The sequence below is a fragment of the Salvelinus alpinus genome, chromosome 3 (genome assembly GCF_045679555.1).
Source record: "Salvelinus alpinus chromosome 3, SLU_Salpinus.1, whole genome shotgun sequence".
In the NCBI taxonomy this organism is placed as follows: Eukaryota; Metazoa; Chordata; class Actinopteri; order Salmoniformes; family Salmonidae; genus Salvelinus; species Salvelinus alpinus.
In genome coordinates, this window is record NC_092088.1 from 51,568,551 (window position 1) to 51,592,511 (window position 23,961).

The following is a 23,961-nucleotide window of genomic DNA, read 5'->3' on the forward strand; positions in this document are numbered from 1 at the left end:
TTGAATCTGTTCTGGCTCGTAGTGGCCCAAAGCCCTATTATGACACTTTATGTTAGGTTCCTTTATTTTGGCAGTTACCTGTAGTTAGACAAGCTAGCTACTCTAACTCAGTGAGTCGGCAGGTAGCCTAGTGCTTAGAGCATTGATGCCAGTTACCGAAAGGTTACTGGATCGAATCCCAGAGCTGACAAGCTTTAAAATCTGTTGTTCTGCTCCAGAGCAAGGCAGTTTAACCCACTGTTCTCTGGGCACCGTGGATGTCGATTAAGACAACCCCCCCCCGCACCTCTCTGATTCAGAGGGGTTGGGTTAAATGCGGAAGACACATTTCAGTTGAAGGCATTCAGTTATACAACTGGCTAGGTATCCCCCTTTCCCAAACTACTTTTTGGTAGATAGTTATGCGTTTGAGAGATTGGGAAATGCTAGGTGGCTAGTTGTATTACAGAGAAACAACATTCTTTTAAAAACAATGTACAGGACAAATCAGGACAAATACCCTATGGGTATCACGCCTCTGTTTTGTCTGAGTACCATTTAACATAGAAATGCTCTTTCAAGAGGATTCCCCAAAGAACTACATTTGAATGAAAGTGGTTTATAACTCATAGAATTTCACTATAGGAAAAATTATTCAGGTATTTGCATTGAAAGACAATTTTCAAAACATCTGAGTGCAATGGTGACGCCTGTTCCTAGGCAACCAGGACCCCAAGACCAAAGGAGGATTTTTATGATAGAGATTGGCAGTAGTTGGCAAAAAAATTATAGCTCCGCTTGGTGTGCATAATGTTCATTAAAACTCATTAGAAGCATTTTTCTCAAAATAAACTGCAATAAAAAAATTAAAAAATGGCCTCAAGGGCCTCTGTGGTTCAAAATGAATTTTCCAGATTATTATTCTTTATTCATTGTATTATCCTTATTCTTTTTAATGATGGACCACTGAGAATGTGTGCCCTGAAAAAGTTATTGCTAATGGACACACGTTGTAATTTGGTGCTATGCAATTCTCTGACATCATCGTACATATCAACGTGTCTTTGATGGCAGTTTTCTATGATGTAACATCATCTGGTCCACTGAATGAAACTTTAACAATCGGTTTTAAATCAAAGACACTGTAATTGCACAACTTCAAGCTGGCAACTGAATATAACATAATTTTAGAGTTTTTCATATACATGCATCACTGCTGGATAGAAAAGTGACAAAATCACATAGAACCTTGCAGTAGCCATCACTTTGGTTACCATTGTGTTGCACACTGAATAATGACAATGATGTCTGAAGCCCTGAAAACATATCCCACTAGCTTGTAACATATTAAGAAAGTGCTCCCTGCCAGTGAGTGTTTAGAGAAAAACTCTGGATACTGATGTAAATGATTGTGGGAGCTACAGTATTGATGCTGTCCATGGTGCTAGTTTGGTCAACTGATGTGTGTGTATGCTGCTTGCAGAGATCTACTTTGTGTGCATGTTGCTTGTATAGATTGTGAGGTGCTGTCCATGGTGCTGATTTTCGTTTAGTAAACTCCTTTAAGGAAAGACAAAACAATAGTCTTATGGATTGTTTGTCTCAACACGGATATATGTCTTATGGTTCAGGTATAAATATAGATAAGAGTCAGGAAAAGTCAAATAATGATAATGATAATTGCATATGAATCAATCCTATTTAGGGACTGCTCTGCTGTATGTATAATTCTCCTCCGACTTCACATAAAATGTGTTTTTTATTTAAAAAACTACTGATTTCAGCACCTAAAGAATAGCCCGCAATTACACACAACATTGTTCATTGTAATTGCGGGCTATTCTTTGGGTGCTGACATCAGTAGTTTTTTAACAAAACTTAATTTTATGTGACGTCAGAGTCCCAGACCGCCCACACTAGTCGCTGCTCAACTCAATCATAAATCATGGAGTTGAGTTGAATTGGCTAGTCAGGTGCAAGATTGGCTATTCGCCAATGATGATACATAATATTCTCTTGCAAATCTACCCCTTGTGTGTGATGAACTTCGTCTAATTGCTGAGCTAGGAGAACAAAGAAGTATCATCCAGCACTAATTCACTTTCATACGCAGAGTACCAGAGGAAATGACTACCAGGAAAACAGTCAGACTTCCATAACACTACTCCACTACTTCATTGTTCCTTCTTCTGCACGGTATAAATTGAGACAGATATTTGGAGAATGAGTGGAAACTCTCATCAATGATTCTTTAGTACAATCTGTTGTTCTCAGCTGAGCTGCACTAAGCAGATCCTCGGTGACAGGTCTTAGAAACCATTCTACTGGGTTTTGCACACATATTCCTCACAGCAGTTGTATCTTTGAGCAGATAATCAATGTTCCACAATCATTCATCTGCTACAGGAGAAGAAAGAGAGAGTGAGAGTAAGAGAGAGACAGAGAGTGGCAGAATGACGCAAAATCTTACTCTTCAAACAGAACCATGATGTTTATGTGCAGATAAGTTCATACAATATCTTGTATAATGACCATTTATATTATACTACTCCAGGCACAACAATACTGTCTAATATACATGTCTAAGACGTATCTCAGTCTCACATTCATCATGCTCTGATGATGAAGCTGCGGGGGTCAGCTCACAACAATCATCACAAATATAACATTTGGCCCAACCAGCAGTATAATGTAAACAGGAGTACGTTATACTGTAGATGACGATACATGCATTACAAAAAATTATCTGCACTCTACTTCTGCTCTTGTTTTGTTGAGATCTCTAAGTGACAGTAAGCTGTAACATAAATATCCAGACTTTAGACCAAGAGTAAATTGGTTTATTGGAGCTCTGCCACTATTTCAACTTCACTGTGGATCACTCCAGAAGGCCAACAGGATGTCAGAGAGGTGGTATATTGAGCTCACATGGATGTGCCAGATTAAGTAACAAACATTTAATTTGGATTAAAGATAACATCTTTACACATGAGAAAACTACAATTCAATGATGGAGTATGGTGTGTTTGTGTGTGCTTGCATATGTACAGTAGGTGCATGTGTGCGTATCTGCCTGCCTGTGTGTGTGAGATGTGCACTAGTTTGTATAATGTCAAAAAATACAAAGATATTGTGTGTGAAGATGATACAGCATCTTCTCTTGCAAATCTACCCCTGGTGTGTGATGAACTTCGTCTAATTGCTGAGCTAGGAGAACAAAGAGGTGTCATCCAGCACTAATTAACTTTCATATGCAGAGTACCAGAGGAAATGATTACCAGGAAAACAGTCAGACTTCCATACCACCACTCTAGCACACAATTTTTTATGACAACTTTCGTTTAATTAGTTATATTTTTGTGCTGAACTACATGGATTCCCTTATAATTGGAATAGTCTGGAGTCTGATCATGATCATAAATAATGGGTTGAAGGAGATTTAAAGTAGGAGCAACAGAGCAGCATCAGGTCGTGATAAATAAAAAGTGCATTGTTGTTCACAAATAACCACATACGCCTTTCCTTTCTGATCTAATGTAGTCTGCAATGAAGAGAGTGGACTGATCTAATTTAGTCTGCAATGAGGAGAGTGGACTGGTCTAATGTGGTCTGCAATGAGGAGAGTGGACTGATCTAATGTAGTCCGCAATGAGGAGAGTGGACTGATCGAATGTAGTCCTCAATGAGGAGAGTGGACTGATCTAATCTAGTCTGCAATGAGGAGAGTGGACTTGTATCTGACATAGAGTACCACCATCTCACCAGTCTCCATTATTTCAATGATGCATTCATATTCTGAGAAGCAGTGGGGATGAAAGCTATTCGCCTCACCCTGTGCAGCTCTGCAATGACATTATCTCTCATAGACTCTGAAGGTAAAGTTACTCGTAACCAGATTAGAGAAAGACGCAGGCACTCAAGTGAAGGAACATCCTGTGTTGAGAGCTTCACCTGAGAAAATTATATTAAGCACTTCATTTCATTCAGGAAAGGTTGTGATGCTCATTCAGGCAAAAATACCTACTATATAATTCTATTAGACTGAGTTAGTGAGTTTCAGGCATACAGTGCATTCAGAAAATATTCAGACCTCGTCCCTTTTTCCATATTTTGTTACATTACAGCCTTATTCTACAATAGATTTTATTTATATTTTTACTCATCAATCTACAGACTATATCCCATAATGACAAGACGAAAACAGGTTTTCAGACATTTTAAGAAATGTCTTAAAAATAAAAAACAGAAATACATATTTACATAAGTATTCAGACCCTTTGCTATGAGAATCAAAATTGAGTTCAGGTGCATCCTGGTTCCATTGATCATCCTTGAGCTGTTTCTACAACTTGAATGGAATCCACCTTTAGTAAACTCAATTGATTGGACATGATTTGGAAAGGCACACACCTGTTTAAATAAGGTTCCACAGTTGACAGTGCATGTCAGAGCAAAAACCAAGCCATGTGGTCGAAGGAATTGGTCCGTAGAGCTCAAAGACAGGATTGGGTCGAGGTACAGATCTGCGGAAGGGTACCAAAATATGTCTGCAGCATTGAAGGTCCCCAAGAACACAGTGGCCCCCATCATTCTTCAATGGACGAAGTTTGGAACCTTCCTGGAGCTGGCACCCGGCCAAACTGAGCAATCGGGGGAGAAGGGCCTTGGTCCAGGAGGTGACCAAGAACCCAATGGTCACTCTGACAGAGCTCCAGAGTTCCTCTGTGGAGAGCGTGGGAACCTTCCAGAAGGACAATAATCTCTGCAGTACTCCACCAATCAGGCCTTTATGGTAGAGTGGCCAGACGGAAGCCACTCCTTAGTAAAAGGCACAAGACAGCCCACTTGGAGTTTGCCAAAACGCACATAAAGGACTCTCAGACCATGAGAAACAAGATTATCTGGTCTGATGAAACCAAGTTTGAACTCTTTGTCCTGAATGCCAAGTGTCACGTCTGGAGGAAACCTGGCACCATCCCTACGGTGAAGTATGATGGCGGCAGCATCATTCTGTGGGGATGTTTTTCAGCGGCTGGGACTGGGAGACTAGTCAGGATAGAGGGAAAGATGAACGGAGTCAAGTACAGAGAGATCCTTGATGAAAACCTGCTCCAGAGCACTCAGGACCTAAGGATGTGACGAAGGTTCACCTTCCAACAGGACAACGACCCTAAGCACACAGCTAAGACAACGCAGGAGTGTCTTTGGGACAAGTATGTGAATGTCCTTGAGTGGCCCAGCCAGAGCCCGGACTTGAACCCAATCAAATGTCTCTGGAGAGACCTGAAAATAGCTGTGCAACGACGCTCCCCATCCAACCTGACAGAGCTTGGGAGGATCTGCAGAGAAGAATGGATGAAACTCGCCAAATACAAGTGTGACACACTGCCAAAGGTGCTTCAATAACGTACTGAGTAAAGGGTCTGAATAAGGTATTTATGTTCTTTATTTTTAATACTGTTTTGTCATTATGGGGTATTGTGTGTAGATTGAAGAGGGAAAAAATGAATTTAATCAATTTTAGAATAAGGCTGTAACATAACAAAATGTGGAAGAAGGGAAGGGGTCTGAATACATTTTCCGATTGCACTGTAAGTCCTAAACATTCTTCTTCCTGTTCTGCGAGAATTGGATTTAAGAAATGAATGTTTTCACTGCTAAACAAAAATTTACTCAGCTGCAACTCAAACATGCTCTACTGCTAATTTAAAATGTGTTTTCAATCATAAACACAGGTTCAGATTCACCCTCAAGCAATCCAAAATGTAACTTTAGTGGACAAGTACCAAAACACCTCTGCATTCTTTATTGTGAACATAGCAAAAGAATCAAACAAACATTGTCCTTAAAATCAGAGCACATTGCGATAGCTTTTGCAAAGGGAAACTCTACACCGTCCCATGCCACAGAGGTTCAGATCATCTGTCTCATTTTTTAACTGTAGGAGCCAGAGACAGGAATGGCTGTTGACACAGCTGAGGTTGTAAACAACGCCGTGGTGGTAAGACTATAATGAGTCCATCTGAGGTAGACTCTCTCACCAGAGACCATTACAGTGCTTCCCCACACCCCAAGGACACCAACGCTGTCATCACTGTTGTAAGTGCAGAAGAATGACTATAACATCAACACTGATATCAGCTCCATGGCCAGGGCTATGGAGACGCGTGTCTATACGTAGGAACAGGAATTTTACAGAGTTTTTCTTATTCAGGTCACATAGTCAGGGAAACCTCTGACTGGTTTGTATCACTGCATAAATCATCATGGCAAAAAGCCATTGCTCAGATCTGAGCTTTTAATCACCAAAATGAAGATTGGCCGGTAATTTTACAGTTTCTGATGTGCCGCAGTTTCCACAAACGAGTTACTGTGTAAGTGTTTCTTCTTGTTTGTTTAAGCAGATAATTATTCCTCACATGTTTACTCCATAAACCTAAACACTAAGTCTGTGTTCATATTCTAATTAGCTCTTCTTGTTCTGCACTAGTGGAATCCTTTAAATGAGTCTAATAACAAAGTCCAACAGCATACCGTGCTGACAAAACTGAGCCTTGATCCTTACTCCTTGATGAGGAACATGACACTAACATGATGAATAGGCAGGCTGACTCCTCTGTGTGTAGAACAACAGTGCCTTCAGAAAGTATTCAACCCTCCGCCTGAATTTAAAATGTATTAAATTGAGATAATTTGGTACTGGCCTAAACATAATACCCCACAGTGTCATTTTTTCAAAATGTTTACTAATTTATTAAAAATGAAAAGCTGAAATGCCTTGAGTCTATTAGTATTGAACCCCTTTGTTATGGCAAACCTAAATAAGTTCAGGAGTAAAAATGTGCTTAACAAGTCACATAATAAGTTGCATGGACTTATTCTGTGTGCAATAATAGTGTTTAACATAATTTTTGAATGGCTACCTGATCTCTGTGCCCCACACATACAATTGTCTGTAAGATCCCTCAGTTGAGCAGTGAATTTCAAACACAGATTCAACCACAAACACCAGGGAGCTTTTCCAATGCCTCGCAAAGAAGGGCACCTATTGGTAGATGGGGAAGATGGGCAACACCTGGAGGGGGGTAGAGACAAGGACAAAGACAGGTCAAACCGATCAGGGTGTGACACTCTGAGCCATTTGCATTGCTAGTTATAGCCTAATGTTAGCTAGCTAGCTAAATATTACCGACTAAATCTAGTCGGTTAGATTTAGCCTCCTGCAGATTCATGCAGGGTAGTAATGTTATGAATTGAGATGATGGTTAATTGTTTAGCTTGCTAGCTAGCTACATGCCTAAACAAAAGACTCCAGTATGCAAGTCACCATTTCACTGTACCGTTTACACTTTCTGTATCCTGTACATGTGACAAATAAACATTGATTTTATTTCATATAGTGTGTGTTTACCAGAGACAGTCATGTGAAGAACATGACCTGCACCAAAGTCAAATGAGGATATAATGTTAGGCCAACGAGAGGGTGTCCAAGTTCTAAAATTCTCCAGTAGAAGGCCCTACTTTAATTTCATCACACTCACAACTGTAAGCTATTTTCTGTAATTAGCGCCCCATTAACTTGTAAGTAATGATCTTGTTGAGAGTTTCTTTTCCTGTAATTCCTGAATACAAATTAGCTAAAGTTAAGATGTCAGCTATATGATATGATCATCATTATTAGAGTGCAGTACAACTGCAGTATGCTGCGAATACGGCGTTCAAAATAATATTTTTTTTACTGCAGTAATTTTGCAGTGTAACTGCAGTCAGAGTGCAGAATAACTGCAGTTCAAGTGCAGTATAACTGCAGTTCAACTGCAGTACACTGCAGTTATTCTCTCTAGAGGACTGGCCACCCCTCATAGCCTGGTTCCTCTCTAGGTTTCTTCCTAGGTTTTGGCCTTTCTAGGGAGTTTTTCCTAGCCACCGTGCTTCTACACCTGCATTGCTTGATGTTTGGGGTTTTAGGCTGGGTTTCTGTACAGCACTTTGAGATATCAGCTGATGTAAGAAGGGCTATATAAATACATTTGATTTGATTTGATTAGTCTGTTACCATAAATAAAAATAATAATAATTAAAAATACACTTTTTATTTGCTCTGGTCACCTTTTTTTAAAAACCTCTTAAGGATCTGACATACCCCTGACATATCCAAATCTAACTGCCTGTAGCTCAGGCATTGAAGCAAGGATATGCATATTCTTGATATCATTTGAAAGGAAACACTCTGAAGTTTGTGGAAATGTGAAAGGAATGTAGGAGAACATAACACATTAGATCTGTTAAAAGAAAATACAAAAGAAAAAAACTACGTTTTTTTGTATTGTTTTTGTACCATCATCTTTGAAATGCAAGAGAAAGGCCATAATGTATTATTCCAGCCCAGGCACAATTTAAATTCTGGCCACTAGATGGCAGCAGTGTATGTGCAAAGTTTTAGACTGATCCAATGAACCATTGCATTTCTGTTCAAAATGTGGTATCATGACTGCCCAAATGTTTTCAAGTTCATAACTGTGCACTCTCCTGAAACAATAGCATGGTATTATTTCACTGTAATAGCTACTGTAAATTGGACAGTGCAGTTAGATTAACAAGAATTTAAGCTTTCTGCCAATATCAGATATGTCTATGTCCTGGGAAATGTTCTTGTTACTTAGAAATTCATGCTAATCGCATTAGTCTACATTAGCTCAATCGTCCCGTGGGGGACCCACCGATCCTGAAGAAGTTTTTTAACAACATAGGAAAAATGAATAATTTAGATTTAGAATTATAAATATTTCACCTAGGGATGTACATCTGAGAGATGCACTTGACAGCATACTTCCTCTCCTCTGAGCATTTGAAAATAGCGGAAAATTAACTGCCAAAACAAGTGGAAGAAACACAATAACGTTGGCTACTGAACCTCAACAGAGTCCTCTCGCTCCCTAACTTCCCCTTATAATGTGCAAATACATTTTCTCTGTTCTCTGTAACCAGCTCAATGAGATCACTTTACAGCCAGTGTGTGCAGTGGTCTCCAAGGCGCAAACAGTCCCCGTGGGAATCCGACCCTGACCAGTTAAAAACTGACAGTAATCTCCAAGGATAACTCATTTGAATAAAACATACACTCACTAGCCATTAAACCTAGTCAATTTTATCTGGGCTTCAGGCTGATTGGGAGATCTGTTTCTGGGAGCAAGGGAGCAGAGCTTAACAAGCATTCCATGGTGTGGCGTAGTCAGGAAACAGACAATTAAAGTCCAGGTAGCAGATAATGGACCCTATCAGATATGTATGTAGTTGGTGCTGTATAGTAACTAATATACATGGGTTCTAACTTGAAAACCACAAAGACTGACGGAAGGTCCTAAACGCAAGATCATAATTATTTGACAAGGTGGAAGAACAGATTGCCTGTAGTCTACTGTACACGGTAAACTGGTGCGCACCAAGTGGCACTTCCTTTTTAATATGGAAACTGGCTGTGGCGATTTTTCGACATTATTCACAACATATTGACACAGGTACAACCTTTATAGAATAAAAAACTAATTTCATCAATTACATGTGGAAAACTTATTTGAGTGAACATTAGCAAGCCAGCAGCAGATGGTTTTAGTTTGCGGCTATCAGTGTCTAGCTGGCTAGGTTAAGGATATTTACTAGGCCATACCAGTGACAAACGTAGGTATGTTATCGACATATGGCAGTACACAAACAAAATCTAACTCACTTATTTTGCCATCTAGAAAGAAATAGCCACACTAGCTATTATTACCAAATGCTCTTCAGGCAAATCACGAGTGGTACCATTAGTATGACAAGATGATAATACAGATCCTTCAGAAAGTATTCAGACCCCTTGACTTTGTCCACATTTTGATACGTTACAGCCTGATTCTAAATGGATTTAATAAAACATTTCTCAGCAATCTACACACAGTGCCCCATAATGACAAAGCAAAAACAGGATTTTGACATTTTTGCAAATATATAAAAAAATAAAAAGAATAATAACTTATTTCCACAAGTATTCAGACCCTTTGCATTGAGCCAAAAAATGTTGCTCAGGTGCATCCTGTTTCCATTGATCATCCGTGAGATGTTTCTACAACTGAAGTCCACCTGTGGAATATTCTATTGATTGGACATGATTTGGAAAGGCACACAACTGTCTATATAAGGCCCCACAGTTGACAGTGTATGTCAGAGCAAAAACCAAGCAATGAGGTCGAAGGAGTAGAGCTCCGAGACATGATTGTGTTGTCATGACTACACGTGAGGATCACATTGGGTCAGATCAGCTTGGCAAGGGCTGACAATCACCAGATCCTCTCCCAGACCCTTTACTACCTCCACACACTGGTCAAACATTTTATGTAGCAGAGGACTCCCTGGCTCTCTAGAATTGGGATGGGAATGTCTTTGTATAGAGAGAGGTTTACCAGCCCAAAACTCTAGCATCCAAAAAGTGAACACTGGAACAATATTTCTAACATAAAGAATGTGGGAAATGGTCAGTGGGGACCTAAATAATAATAATGTTGCTTTTCATTTTGTGATGTAATTAAAAACTGTATGAACCAAATACTGTAACTTAGGAAGGACACCCCCTCTAGCGGTCAAGTTTCCATCCAATATGTTTTCTATGTGATATGACAATTAATGAAACTATTTTTTGTAAGATAGGAATGTGATTTTAGGAGTCACAAGAGATAACTTCTAATCATATCCTTTGCACATTAAGTAGCCACGCCCCGAATGAGGTCAGAGAGCTTGTCAGCGTGATGGAACTGCCCTTTTCGACATTGGTGCCTGACTAAGAATTAACAAATCATACCAGAAGACGTGAGACTGTGGTCCACACGTTGAAATCGTTAGAAACTCTGAAACTCTCAACCTCAACACTAGATGAGAAGATAACCTCACCTGCCAGACCAGGAAACGGGGAGTGTTAGCTACATGTGGGAAATGGTTGAAACAACACAAGATGAAGAAGATAAACTCACCAGACTACCTGAACATGAACAGATTGCAGCTGTCCGTGTAAAGGGGTTCAAACTCTGACTATCCACACAAGCTAAGAACAAGTTCTGAACAAAAACAGCCCATTGGAGACCGGACAACTAAGAAGGACATTGTGACATATGGTGGACAATCAGAGCATATACAAGTGGCATGTACAACGGCATTCAAACACGTAAATACATTCATTGCTTCTTATTCCAAAACGGGTGGCGGTTCGCATGCAAAGTATATGATTATTGTGAAGAAAGTCCTAGAATGTATCCATGATAAATGTCCTTTTTTCTCCATCTCTCTATTTTACTCACCCCCTTTTCCATCTCTGTGTAAAAAGCTGTAATAACTTGGTAGTCCACTAGGGAATTTTGTCTCATATAAGTGTGTATGTGTATTCTGTGTTATTATTTAGTTAGTTAGTAAATAAATGATTAAACCAACTTGTGTTTTACTGAATGATGAGCAACGTTTGGGGTTCCTGCAGATCCAAGAAGGTTACAACTGATCAGAATGAGACTGATATGAGGTAATGATTAATAAGTGACTGCTAGTGATATGTAACTTCTTCTAGAGTTTAATTTGGGAGACGGTAACTCGTTAAACAACTTCTTCCGTGTTTTCCCAAATGCCTAATGAGTTAATAGTTACATGGTTAATTGAATCGGGTAACAATTAAACATAGTTAGTGGATTAAATAAATCTCAGATTAACGAAAATCATGTCACGACAGTGTCAAGGAACAGATCTGGACAAGGGTACCAAAACATTTTTGCAGCATTAAAGGTCCACAAGAACACAGTGGCCTCCATCATTCTTAAATGGAAGAAGTTTGGAGCCACCAAGACTCTTCCTAGAGCTGGACGCCCCGTCAAACTGAGCAATCGGTGGAGGGAGAAGGGTCAGGGAGGTGATCAAGAACCTGATGGTCACTCTGACAGAGCTCTAGAGTTCCTCTGTAGAGATGGGAGAACCTTCCAGAAGGACAACCATCTCTGCAGTACTCCACCAATCAGGCCTTTATGGTAGAGTGGCCAGACGGAAGCCACTCCTCAGTAAAAGGCACATGACACCCCGCTTGGAGTTTGCCAAAAGGCACCTGAAGACTCTCAGACCATGAGAAACAAAATTCTCTGGTCTGATGAAACCAAGTTTGAAATCTTTGGCCTGAAGTTGATTTAATCAATTTAATCAATTTTGAAATAAGGCTGTATTGTAACAAAATGTGGGAAAAGCAAAGGGGTCTGAATACTTTCCGAAGGCACTGTATTCATTCAGAAACGGAGGAAGAGAATATCTAGCTTTTTACAACGGGTGGGTATAATCCTGAATGCTGATTGGTTAAAACTGCATTCCTGTCTGTGTCACGTTGGTATAAATGGGTCGAGAGACAGGCCCAGGAATGCGTAATAGGGGTTTTTATTTCCCAAATTACAGCGTGCCGTGTAAAGGCACGGAGGCGAAGACCCAACAAACACGTATACAAAACACAGGGTAGAAACCCAAACAAAAGAGCGAGGAGTACCTCGAATAAATACACAATCGCACAATGATTATCACACGGGACGAGACCCGTAATCATCTGCACAATATACTTGGCACGAAAGCCAAAACAACATAGCACAGGTACTCACACGAACCAAATGACATTGTAACAATAATCGACGGGACAATGGTGAACAAAGGTTACACTTATACAATTACTAATCAATGGGAATAGGGGCCAGGTGTGGGTAATGAAAGTTCCGGAGGGATCTGTGACAGTCGGTGTTTATTCTACAAGTTACCACCGGCTAAATCTATGACATTAAAATACCTATTTACTCTGTTCCATCTGACTGTGCGATCCACTGTCTCATCAGCCCAGCCAAGCAATGTATAAACTTGATCTCCACTATACAAAGTATTTAGACATTATCTCACATTTATTTTAGATGGGCAGGTAGCATTTCTCAGCCAGTCGAAATCATGAATTAGATGGCATCAGTTTAATGGATATATACAAAGAAATGTAAATTGAAAAAAGGTAACTCGAAATGAACTGCAGCTAGTTTGCAGTCTTTCCACCTTCAGTTTGAAGTGATTGTGTTAACTGTGTTGTTGGCTAGCTCTTCTGAACGATAGTGTCCTGACGAATGAGCAGATTTTCTATGCCAGGCGACATCACGCTTCATTAGCTCATTGTTATGGATGTATCCAAATACAGTAAATGTCCCACGTGACTGTAATTTAGCCATAGTTGGCTAGCTAGCATGCAAGGCATAAGAACGTTACGTCCATAGATACAGAACAAAAAGACTGAACGACTGGGTTGCGTCTCTAGCAACCAAACCGAACAAACGACCAGCCGACTTGGGTTGCAACCCTAGATTTGTGTCAGGACTATAGCTTGTGGAAGGATGAAATAGTATGAATAAATTCCTCCAAATACTGTTTTTAGTGAAAATATGTCAACCATTATTTGAATATGTTGGTAACCCGTTGTATAAAAGTGATAATGCACTGGAAAGACAACCCCCGTACAACCCCCGCATTATCACTTAATTATCATTAATCATTACGTTAGCTGCTGTCTCATCAACAAGAAGCAACTGTGACAACTTTAATCCTAACATTTAAAAAAATAAACGTTCCAATTGAGCAAAATCCACAATATATCCTTCCAAAGAAGGCCTGAGAAGCACCGGAGCCAGGCTATGGATCCGCAATCGGATCTATGGCCTAAGTGTGTCATATCAGTTTAGCCTGCACATGGCAGGCTGTATAGAAAACTCCCCTTTAGCAACAGAACGGACGAATTACCGCAACTTGCAGCCCCACAATGCGCAGCCCCAGTATATTCCATATTCTGTTGCTAGAATCTGCCATCAGTTCTGTGTAGGGAATATCTTTGAGATGCCCTAACCCATAGCAGATGTCTGCTGGAGATGTCGCATCAATCCATCAGACGAGCTATCCACACACACAGTTTTGGCCCCAGACATTGGGCTCTATACAGTAACATTGACCTCCGTAGCGGCCAAAAATACTCTTTCCCATCTTGTACTATCTACAATATGACAGCACCAGCAATTAGCTATCAACAGCTGGCAGACATGTCGACATTTGGTTAGTTTTACCTGTCTTATGTAGATGGAAGACATGAGCTAAATGCGGTAGCTCTATAGCTAGTTAACGTTAGCATCGAGGTACCAAGCTAGTTCTTTCACTTACCCTTATTGCTTTCATTCTCACTGAAGCCCGTGATAATTCTCGGTTTCTGCTGGTGCAGCTGGCTGTTTGAGATGCTTTAGAAGCCACATTGATGGTAGGGACAACATCTACTTTGAGAAGCAACTTCTTGATGAAGCCCTCCTTCCGTTGTTGATGACTGTGAAAGTTCTCAGGGATGAAATGTGCCCCTCAGATTGACGAGTAGATGTCCAATTTGCCCGCCTCATTCTCACACATTTTAAAGAATCTTTTCATTCACTGTGTGACGTTCACCACGGGGCATTGTGGGATTGTTTCCCGAAGTTAGTGCTGATTTGGAGAAAACCTCAAACCCAACTTTTAGAACAACATTACAATATTATAACAATTGATTTAAGAATTTGTCATTTGTGAATGTTTTCTTTGGGTGCTCTAAGTTACTATTATATGCATTCCTGGCATTGAGAAATAGGTGCTACACTCCCTTTAAATCAATAAGACAGCAGTCAGCAGATTACCATTCCGCCTCCTCCTCAGCTCTTTGCAAGACAAACGTTATTTGGAAAGGTTTTCTGCAGGTTGCTTACACAGGCAAAGCACAGGCAAACTTTTAGTCATACTGTCTGAGAGCTCTCACAGCAGTCACTTGTGGTGCCTTAGTGTCTCATTTCGGCTGTATTTCAACATTGTTATGCAGTAGCTTACCCAGCAGAGGAAAACAAAACATACAATGGTGGAGGATTTTATTGTTTTGAAGATCCTTTCCAATCGCATATCACCATCTTGATATATCACATATCACCCTCATGATATGCACACCACATTTCACTGCACAATATCTAGCGTGTATCACAGCCAACTGAGTTAAGTATTTCACAACCCACAGGCAGAATGGAAGTATTGCCTGTGCACTTACCTTGAATGCAGAGAAAAATAATAGAACACTTTACACCAATCAAGAACTCAAAGGGAGATGGGCTTTGATATACTGTAGGCGTTGTTTTTCTTGCTAGTATATGCAAATCCCAGTAACATGGTAACACGGCTGCAAGTCAAGTTCTCTTTGTGAGGTCAGCGATCAGCGGTAGACATGCAGAGTTGGATACAATTTATTAATTCTCCTTTTGTGTCCACATCTCTTCCTCTCTTGTTCTCTCCTTCCAGACTACATACTAATACTCTCTCAACTCCTCTCTCTCCCCCAACGTTTCCTCTCCCTCTTTTTCTTCCTTCCCCCTCTGTCTCTTCTCTTCTCCTTTCACAAACAGGGTGTCAGATATCTAAAAGTAACGAGGGAAGGAGACATCCAATTAAAAACACAATGCATTATTATTTCAGAGCCTTCCCCACAGGCAATCTGGGAAGCCGTTCAGATGATATAACAGCTCACCAGCCCCTATGCCACTACGCCAGCTCAGAAGACATGATAAGGAGGTTTTTACTGTTAATGCATGAGCTCACCAGCTGTGGCAACTATGGACTTTCCCCAGCAGCTTGCGCTTTCCCCCTCTCTCACCCTCCCTGGCTCTCATCCTCCCTCTTCCCCTCTCTCTTGCTCTCTCTCTCTCTCTCTCTTTCTCTCTCTCACTCACAAACACACACACTCCCAAATGCACAGGGATTGCAGCAGCAGCGTGAGATGGAGATCTCCGTTGCGTGTACTGTACGAGTGCCTATTGCCGGTGAGAGCAGGAGCACCAGCGGACGAGTGTCAGTGATGCTTGAATGAGGTGAAAGAGAGAGAGAGTCAGACAGAGAGAGAGAGAAGTAGGGAGGACTTCATTGTGGACCTTATGGGGTTGGAGGCAGTTTTTTTTCTATCCTGAACCTTTGCCGATGTGCCACAACTATCCAGCCGTCACTGCAGTGGCTGTCTCTTTGGTACCCTATCCTCTCTCTGGACGGAGCTCTCTATGCCACTACATGAATGGATATGCACCAGCTCAGTTGGAGATCTCTGCTTTCTCATCCTTTGCTCCACTGATTTGTTTCTCAAGGTAAGTGTTTAACACTTAAGTCTGTATAGTAATAACGATAGGAAGTTAATGTAGAAAGATAGGAGAACCTGCACTTAGTGTCAATTTATCAGCTTTGATTTGTCAAGATACAGCAGGTGCCTGAGTGGTTTGAATGTCTTTACTGTATTTGATCTGATATACTGTAGTGGTGTATGTTTGGTTGCTTTATTGTCTAGACGCTGATATGTGGAGGATTCAATGGGGGCATTCTAGCCAAGCAGTAAAAGGCTCACGATTTATCTGGAGAAAGCAATGATGTTGTCTTTATGTTATCTGTTTCACTTTTGGCTGATACTATCTTATTTCCTGTTTAGAAAGTGTAATGAACAGATTACTGGACAAGGAAATGTTCAGATGAATATTCAGTTAGATTTTACATATTGATTTAGTCTTGTAGCATTGATCAATTGCACTTAAGGGTTGACCATTATTGCTCTTTTCAATGGGCTAACACATGTGATCATTGGCATTGTATAATTCTTAGGGATATCAATAATAGTGCTCAAGTGCTTGTGACAGTGAGATGTAGTTGGTGTTCAGTGTTGAACACATACCATAGCTACAGTAGTGCTGCTGAAAGTACAGCGAGTATCATGAGCGATGGATGTGTTCCTCAAGGCTTCATGTGAGGAGGAGATGAGCATCCCACCTGGGACTCGCAACTTATCATGAGTAATGACGTGTGATCTTGACGCTCCCGGCAGAGCACTGCATCACATAGAGGGCAGATCAGATTTTCTCTCTCTCCTCTCTCTGTCTATTAAATACTGTTTCATAGTCATCCCACCCTTCTCTCTCTATAGCCCTGTTTATACCTGGTGCTAACATGCTAACATGTCCTGATCTTGTCCATATTCTGATTGTGCCCAAATTTTTGGGCAGGTGTAGATGATTAAAAGACGCATTGTGATCTGATCTTCCTGACCAGCTCCGGAGGTATTCAGGGATCCAATGTATCTGGATATCGATCAAGTGTAAACAAAGCTGGATGGTCAAGCCATTTAAATCATTATGCAAGCCTCTAAAATAATTGACAGGTAGCACCACTGATGTATTGCATCAATAATTGTCAATAATTCATATGAGGCAACAGGAAATCTGGTCACAATGCAGACATAGTGGATGGATAAGAGACACATTTTAATACCATGTGTTGATGTGACACTGATTGGATCATATTGATCAGATCACGAAATCCACATTAGCGCAAGGTGCAAACGGGGCTTCTGAAACCAGTTCAGAGGGTTTGTTCTCCCCCTGCCTCATTTCAAACCCATCTCTGTCTCTACAGAAACCTCTATCTTAGAAACCAGCTTATGGTGTGCCCAAACCATCTTCTATCCTAGGCCCCCATCTCTGTCTCTCTCAGTCTAATAAAATATTGTATTCTCCCTCGGCTCTGTTTTTGAGAAACCAACCACTTAGTTCCTTCATCCTTTTCTGTTGTTGGAGCAATTCAAATTATCTTACTCTTTCTTTGAAACATCAGTAGCCATACCCTCGTCAGTGAGTGAGTACAAAGGGTGGCTCACAGTAACCTGTAAATATGGTACAATTGGGCAAGGAACAGCTACTGTAAGGCATGGGAACATTAACCAATTTGCCATCTCACTCTCCCCTGCTTCCGGGAAACACCCCTCAGTTCCTCACAGCTCTCTCTCCCTTGTAACCATGTCAATGTGTCAGGTGTAATGCACTTCTCCTTGTCATGGCGATGCTAAACTTACTCTTCGGAAGATCCATTTCATAGCACTGGCTTTCAGTGAGCAGATGAGCAAATTGAGAACTTTTTAAAAGCTCCCCTACTCCTCTGTAAAATAAAGTGCTGTGCAGTGATGAATATTTTAAGCCAATGCCATAAAGCACACTGTCTCAGGTGTATCCTGCAGCCCAGCAAGTTACTAAGAATTCACCAGACAGACAGAACCGAGATATGAGGATGTGCATTACTGGGGGATACCTAGCCTATAACTTGGTGGGAGTGTAAAAAAATATATAATAAGTACCACACATATACCACCGTGTGTAGTATAGTATTCTACAGTATACAAAAAAATAATATAGTAAGTACTAAACATGATCGAGGGATACTGCAGTGTGGAGTATAGTATTCTACAGTATACTACAATTTGCTACAGAATTCTATAGTAAGTACTATAATATTCTATAGTAAACTGTAGTATTTTTTCATGTGGGGAAGGCCAGTATGATAATGATAAGAATTACCAATGATAATGATAAGAATTACCAAAAAGATACCAATTCTTACAGATGTCCCCACATCACTCACATTATTCTCAAATCACATATTGTGCAATGGATGGCGAAGTGCTTCTGATTAGGTAAACCTGCATGATCAAACAGTAGATACAAAGTACCCAACAAAGAGTTATGGCCCCTCCTCTTTTGGCATCCTAAATGGGCTTAAAAAAGGGTGCCAATATGCTATGCAACACACACATCTGGCGTGTGTCCTCAGATATTCCCAATTATAAACTGGGTGGTTCGAGCCCTGAATGCGGATTGGCTGAAAGCTGTGGTACTGTATATCAGACCGTATACCAAACATTTATTTTTACTGCTCTAATTACATTGGTAACCAGTTTATAATAGCAATAAGGCACCTCGGAGGTTTGTGGTATATGGCCAATATACCTCAACTAAGTGCTATATCCAGGCACTCTGCAATGCATCGTGCGTAAGAACAGCCCTTAGCTGTGGTATATTGGCCTTATACCACACCATCTCAGGCCTTTTTTTTCTTAATTATCTCTCTCTGTATAATGGGTTTTTCCAAGATGGTGTCATGGGGGAATTTGTGCGTTGGGGCAGTCGAGGCTCCTCAGAGGAGCAAGGGGAGGACCATCCTCCTCAGTGAATCAAATAAATAAATAGTGAAACATTAAAAAAGTTATATTTTTTTGATAATATTGAGAAACACCCTAGGTTTACAAGTAGCTTTTCCTTTTACCATTTAGTTACCAACGCCATATCATATTCTGCGATTAGGTTCTTCAGTAGATAATGCTAATGATCTTTAATCCACAAATAGAGTTGTGAAGTACTGTATGTTATACAAATGAAAAATAACAATTTCATGGTGCTGGGAGCAGTGCTCTGACTGTGCCGTACACACTCAGTAAAAAGGGTATGGTTAGAGTACAGTATTGTTCCCTGGGGTACAAAACGATCGAAATACACATAATGTACCTTCAGAGGTACACATAATGATCTCACATGGTACTGTTTGGTTCCTTTAAGGGTACATGTGTGGCAGTGGAGGCTCCTCAGAGCAGGAAGGGGAGGACCATTCTCCTCTGTGAATTTTATAAAAATAAAAATAGCGAAACATTAGAAAAGTTGTCTTTTTGAGATACAACTGTACTAAATATATTCACGTTACCAAAACATTGATTTTAAACACACTGTTTTTCAATGAAGGTCTACAGTAGCCTCAACAACACTCTGTAGGGTAGCACCATGGTGTAGCCGTAGAACAATTAGCTTCCGTCCTCCTGTGGGTACATTGATTTCAATACAAACACCAAGGAGGCTCAGGCTCACCCCCTTCCATATACTTACACACTAATTATGATAACTTCTGGAGGATGTCCTCCAACTTATCAGAGCTCTTGCTGCATGAACTGACATGTTGTCCACCTAATCAAAGTATCAGAGGATGAATATAGGACTGGAAGCATAAGCTACAGCTAGCTAGCACTGCAGTGTATAAAATGTGGTGAGTAGTTGACTCAAAGAGAGAGAAAAACAATAGATTTCTTAAAAAATGAAAGAGAAGCGAGAGAGGGAGAGAGAGAGGGTGATAAAGAGAGAGCTATCTATTAGTCTATATTTTTACTTTAACTTTCACTTACTTGTTTAGCATACTCAAACACCCGGCTCAAACAGAGAGGGATGCTATGTTAGCTAGCTGGCTATGGCTATCCAACACTGGCACTCTTCCAAGTCAAAGTACATTTTTGGTTGAATTTTTTTATTGCCACCGGGGCCCACCGGTGTAACTGCTAAGCTGCTTTATCACAAGGATGTAGGCTGTGTGTAGTGGTTAATGGTTATGATACGAAGGTTTGGCTTGGAAAGGTTTTTTCACCTGGCCACAGACAACTGATGTGTTGTGCACTGAAGACCACAAGCAAAGGGAAAAGGTGAGAGGAGGAGAGCATACAGATGTAAGAAGGAATTATACAACGAGCAAAGGGATCATACTGTTTGTATGTGGCTGCTATGAAAGTGAACTGTGTTTGTGTGTATTCATTCCGCCGATTCTATTGAAAAACATTTCTTATAAGGAAGCAAGCGTAATATAACGGGGATAAACTTACCTGAATTTGTCCAATAAAAACTCTTCTTTGCAACTGTTGGACTAATGATTACACTCTAGATCAGCTACATGTAGGCAAGAGTGTGCAAGACGGTATTGAATGTGTCACTGTTTGTCACCTTGACTACAAAAAAAACATCTCGACCTATGCTGTAAACTTTCAATCATGGGCTAGGTTGTATCAATGATGGGTATAGGGAAACTGTGAGTATAATGTACTAGCCTAAACCTATCAATGTTACATTGAGCTGGGTGAATGGAATATGAATGACAGCCATCCAATATGCTTAAACAGCACCAACCGCCACTGTGTTGGGGAATTAGTATATGGTGTCACAACATAAATATTATGGATTGTTATGATTTGATGCACTGAGAGAACATGCCTTGGCAGCAGATAGACAGCAAACTGCAAGTGAGATATGGGTTTCCATTCACTGATTATATGCATCACGTGTGCTGTGTCAAGGTCAATGCCATTGATAGTGCTGCTATCAATGCCTCTGTAATACCATTGCTATACCATTTATGAGAGTGGATAGGCTGCATTTTAATCCTACAAACACGCCTTATCAGGAGAGCTTGTCAATCACTACACCTCAAGAGAACCTCTCTAGAAGCATGTTCACATGCTGGAGCTGAATATCGTAAGTCAGCAATGTTATAGATTTGCTAGCAGGGATAGTGATACATTCATATATATATATATATATATATAACCAGCCAGCTCAGTCCTATGTTCAAAGAACTGACAGAAAACACTAGATAATTATGGCGATGACCACTCAATCATAGCATCTGATGTGGAGTTTTCTATCTAACATTTTTGTATGAAGAACTGAAGGGCAATTGTAACAGACCGCATGGTCTGCCAGAGTTCATAAGGAGATTTAAGAGGATTACTTTGCAATTTTAGAGTCAATGCATTATTCATAATCTCCTGTATGGTTGGGGCCAAACCAGGGAAGGACCTCTGGTCATTAGCAGCGATAGGTAGCCCTGGGAAGTAGGGAGTGAGTAGGAAGAGGAAAAGTAACTGGTTATTCAGAGGAGTTGTGGCAGTGACACATACTCAGTTGTCTTTAAAATTATCATATGACACTCCAGGTTTGCTCAAGAACCTCGAGGGAATGAGGATTTTTTAAATATACAGTATTTATTCTCTATGTGTGAATTAGCATTTAGCTTCTTTACATGCTTTGGCTTGTGTCTGAATATAAAGTAAGGACAACTTGAGAGGACTTTGTATGAATCTAGATACAATTCAAAGGTTTGAGATGGCTAGAAGAATATATCTAAAAAGGCTTCCCTTTCATCTGTAGTCTGAGATACAAAAAAGGTCATAATGTCTAGGCCACAAGGTGAAACACCTGGCACGATTCCCAACGCATTCAGTTGGCCCTTTTATCAGCCCTTGTCCAATGCTATCTTAAAACTTCGTATGGCTGCAATCCCGTTAACGGGATGATATGACAACAGCCAGTGAAAGTGCAGGGCGCCAACTTCAAACAACAGAAATCTCACAATTAAAATTCCTCAAACATACATGTATCTTATATCATTTTAAAGGTCATCTTGTTGTTAATCCCACCAAAGTGTCCGATTTCAAATAGGCTTTACAACGAAAGCACCACAAACGATTATGTTAGGTCACGGCAAAATCACAAAAAAACACAGCAATTTTTCCAGCCAAAGACAGGAGTCACAAAAAGCAGAAATAGAGATTAAATTAATCACTAACCTTTGATGATCTTCATCAGATGACACTCATAGGACTTCATGTTACACAATACATATATGTTTTGTTCGATTAAGTTCATATTTATATCCAAAAACCTCAGTTTACATTGGCGCCATGTTCAGAAATTCCTCCAAAATATCCGGAGAAATTGCAGAGAGCCACGACAAATAACATAAATACTCATCATAAACATTGATGAAAGATACATGTTTTACATAAAATTAAAGATACACTTGTTCTTAATGCAACTGCTGTCAGATGTCAAAAATCTTTACGGCAAAAGCACAATATTCAATAATTTGAGAACAGCGTTCCGCCACAAAAGGAAGCCATACTTTTACCCGCCAAATTGTGCAGTCAACAAAACTCATAAAAAGCATTATAAATCTTCACTTACCTTTGCTGATCTTCGTCGGAATGCACTCCCAGGACTCCCACTTCCACAAGAAATGTTTGTTTTGTTCGGTAATGTCCATCATTTATGTCCAAGTAGCTACTTTTGTTAGCGCGTTTATTACACAAATCCAAACGCTCGTGCAGGTCCAGCTGAACGTCGGACGAAAACTTCAAAAAGTTATGTTACAGGTCGAAGAAACTTGTCAAACTAAGTATAGAATCAATCTTTAGGATGTTGTTATCATAAATATTCAATAACGTTCCAACCGGAGAATTCCTTTGTGTCTTTAGAAGTGTAACGACAATGGGTTTATAAGCGCTGAAATCGACTCTGCCGCTCGAGCATGCTTTTGCGGCAGTCGATAGCACGCCAGACCTCGGGCTAGAAGTTCGAGGGTTCGAGACCTGCTCCCTGCCTGTTTCATTACAGAAGTAATGGAACGCAAGTCGATATCATGTGGAATGCGCGTGACCAGGACCTGGCTCTCTGCCAGACCACTGACTTATTCCCCTCTCATTCAGCCCCACATCACAGTAGAGGCATCAGACAAGGTTCTACAGACTGTTGACATCTAGTGGAAGCCGGAGGAAGTGCAAACAGGTCCATATCCTACTGTGTTTTCAATAGGCGATGAGTTGAAAATCGACCAACCTCAGATTTCTCACTTCCTGGTGTCAGGACCCGGTGCGAGAAACAGTCACTAAATCGGCAGAACTCAGAAGATGAGGCAGACACAGCAGTACTAGAGATGGTGGTTTAATAAAAAATAGATATCTTCCAAAATACAAAGAAAATCCACAAAGTGGTAAAAACAGCAAGGGAAAAACAAACCTCAAAAGACTAATCCAAAATACAAAAGAACAAAATCAGAGAACCTCTGGAAAATCCAACAAGAGAAAAAATATATGTTCACAACAAGGCTTGGGCTGGGGCTGGGTGCTAACATACAAACACTGAGCAAGGAACTGAGGAACACACAGGGATTAAATACTAACAAGGGAACGACATACAGGTGCAAACAATAATTAGAGCAAGGGAAAAACAAAAGGTACAAAAAAGGTGCAATGGGGACATCTAGTGACAAAAAACCAGAACAGTCCTGGCCAAAACCTGACAGAATCCCCCTCCTAGGAACGGCTCCTGACGTTCCTACCAGCCTTCTCAGGGTGGAGGGCCCTGAACTGACGAATGAGGTCAGGGTCCAGTATGTCCTTGGCAGGAACCCAGGAGCGCTCCTCGGGACCGTAGCCTTCCCAGTCCACCAGATACTGCCAGGACC

General features: G+C 40.5%; 1 protein-coding gene across 1 annotated transcript in view; it reads left to right on the top strand.

Moving 5' to 3' along the window:
• The first annotated feature begins 15,663 nt into the window (after nucleotides 1-15,663).
• The window catches only part of LOC139570909 (inhibitory synaptic factor 2A-like), a 48,526-nt gene continuing 40,228 nt past the window's right edge, over nucleotides 15,664-23,961 (top strand). The window contains exon 1 of the mRNA XM_071393225.1: nucleotides 15,664-16,181. The gene's annotated coding sequence lies outside the window, so the exon portion shown is untranslated. The remainder of the gene's footprint in view (nucleotides 16,182-23,961) is intronic.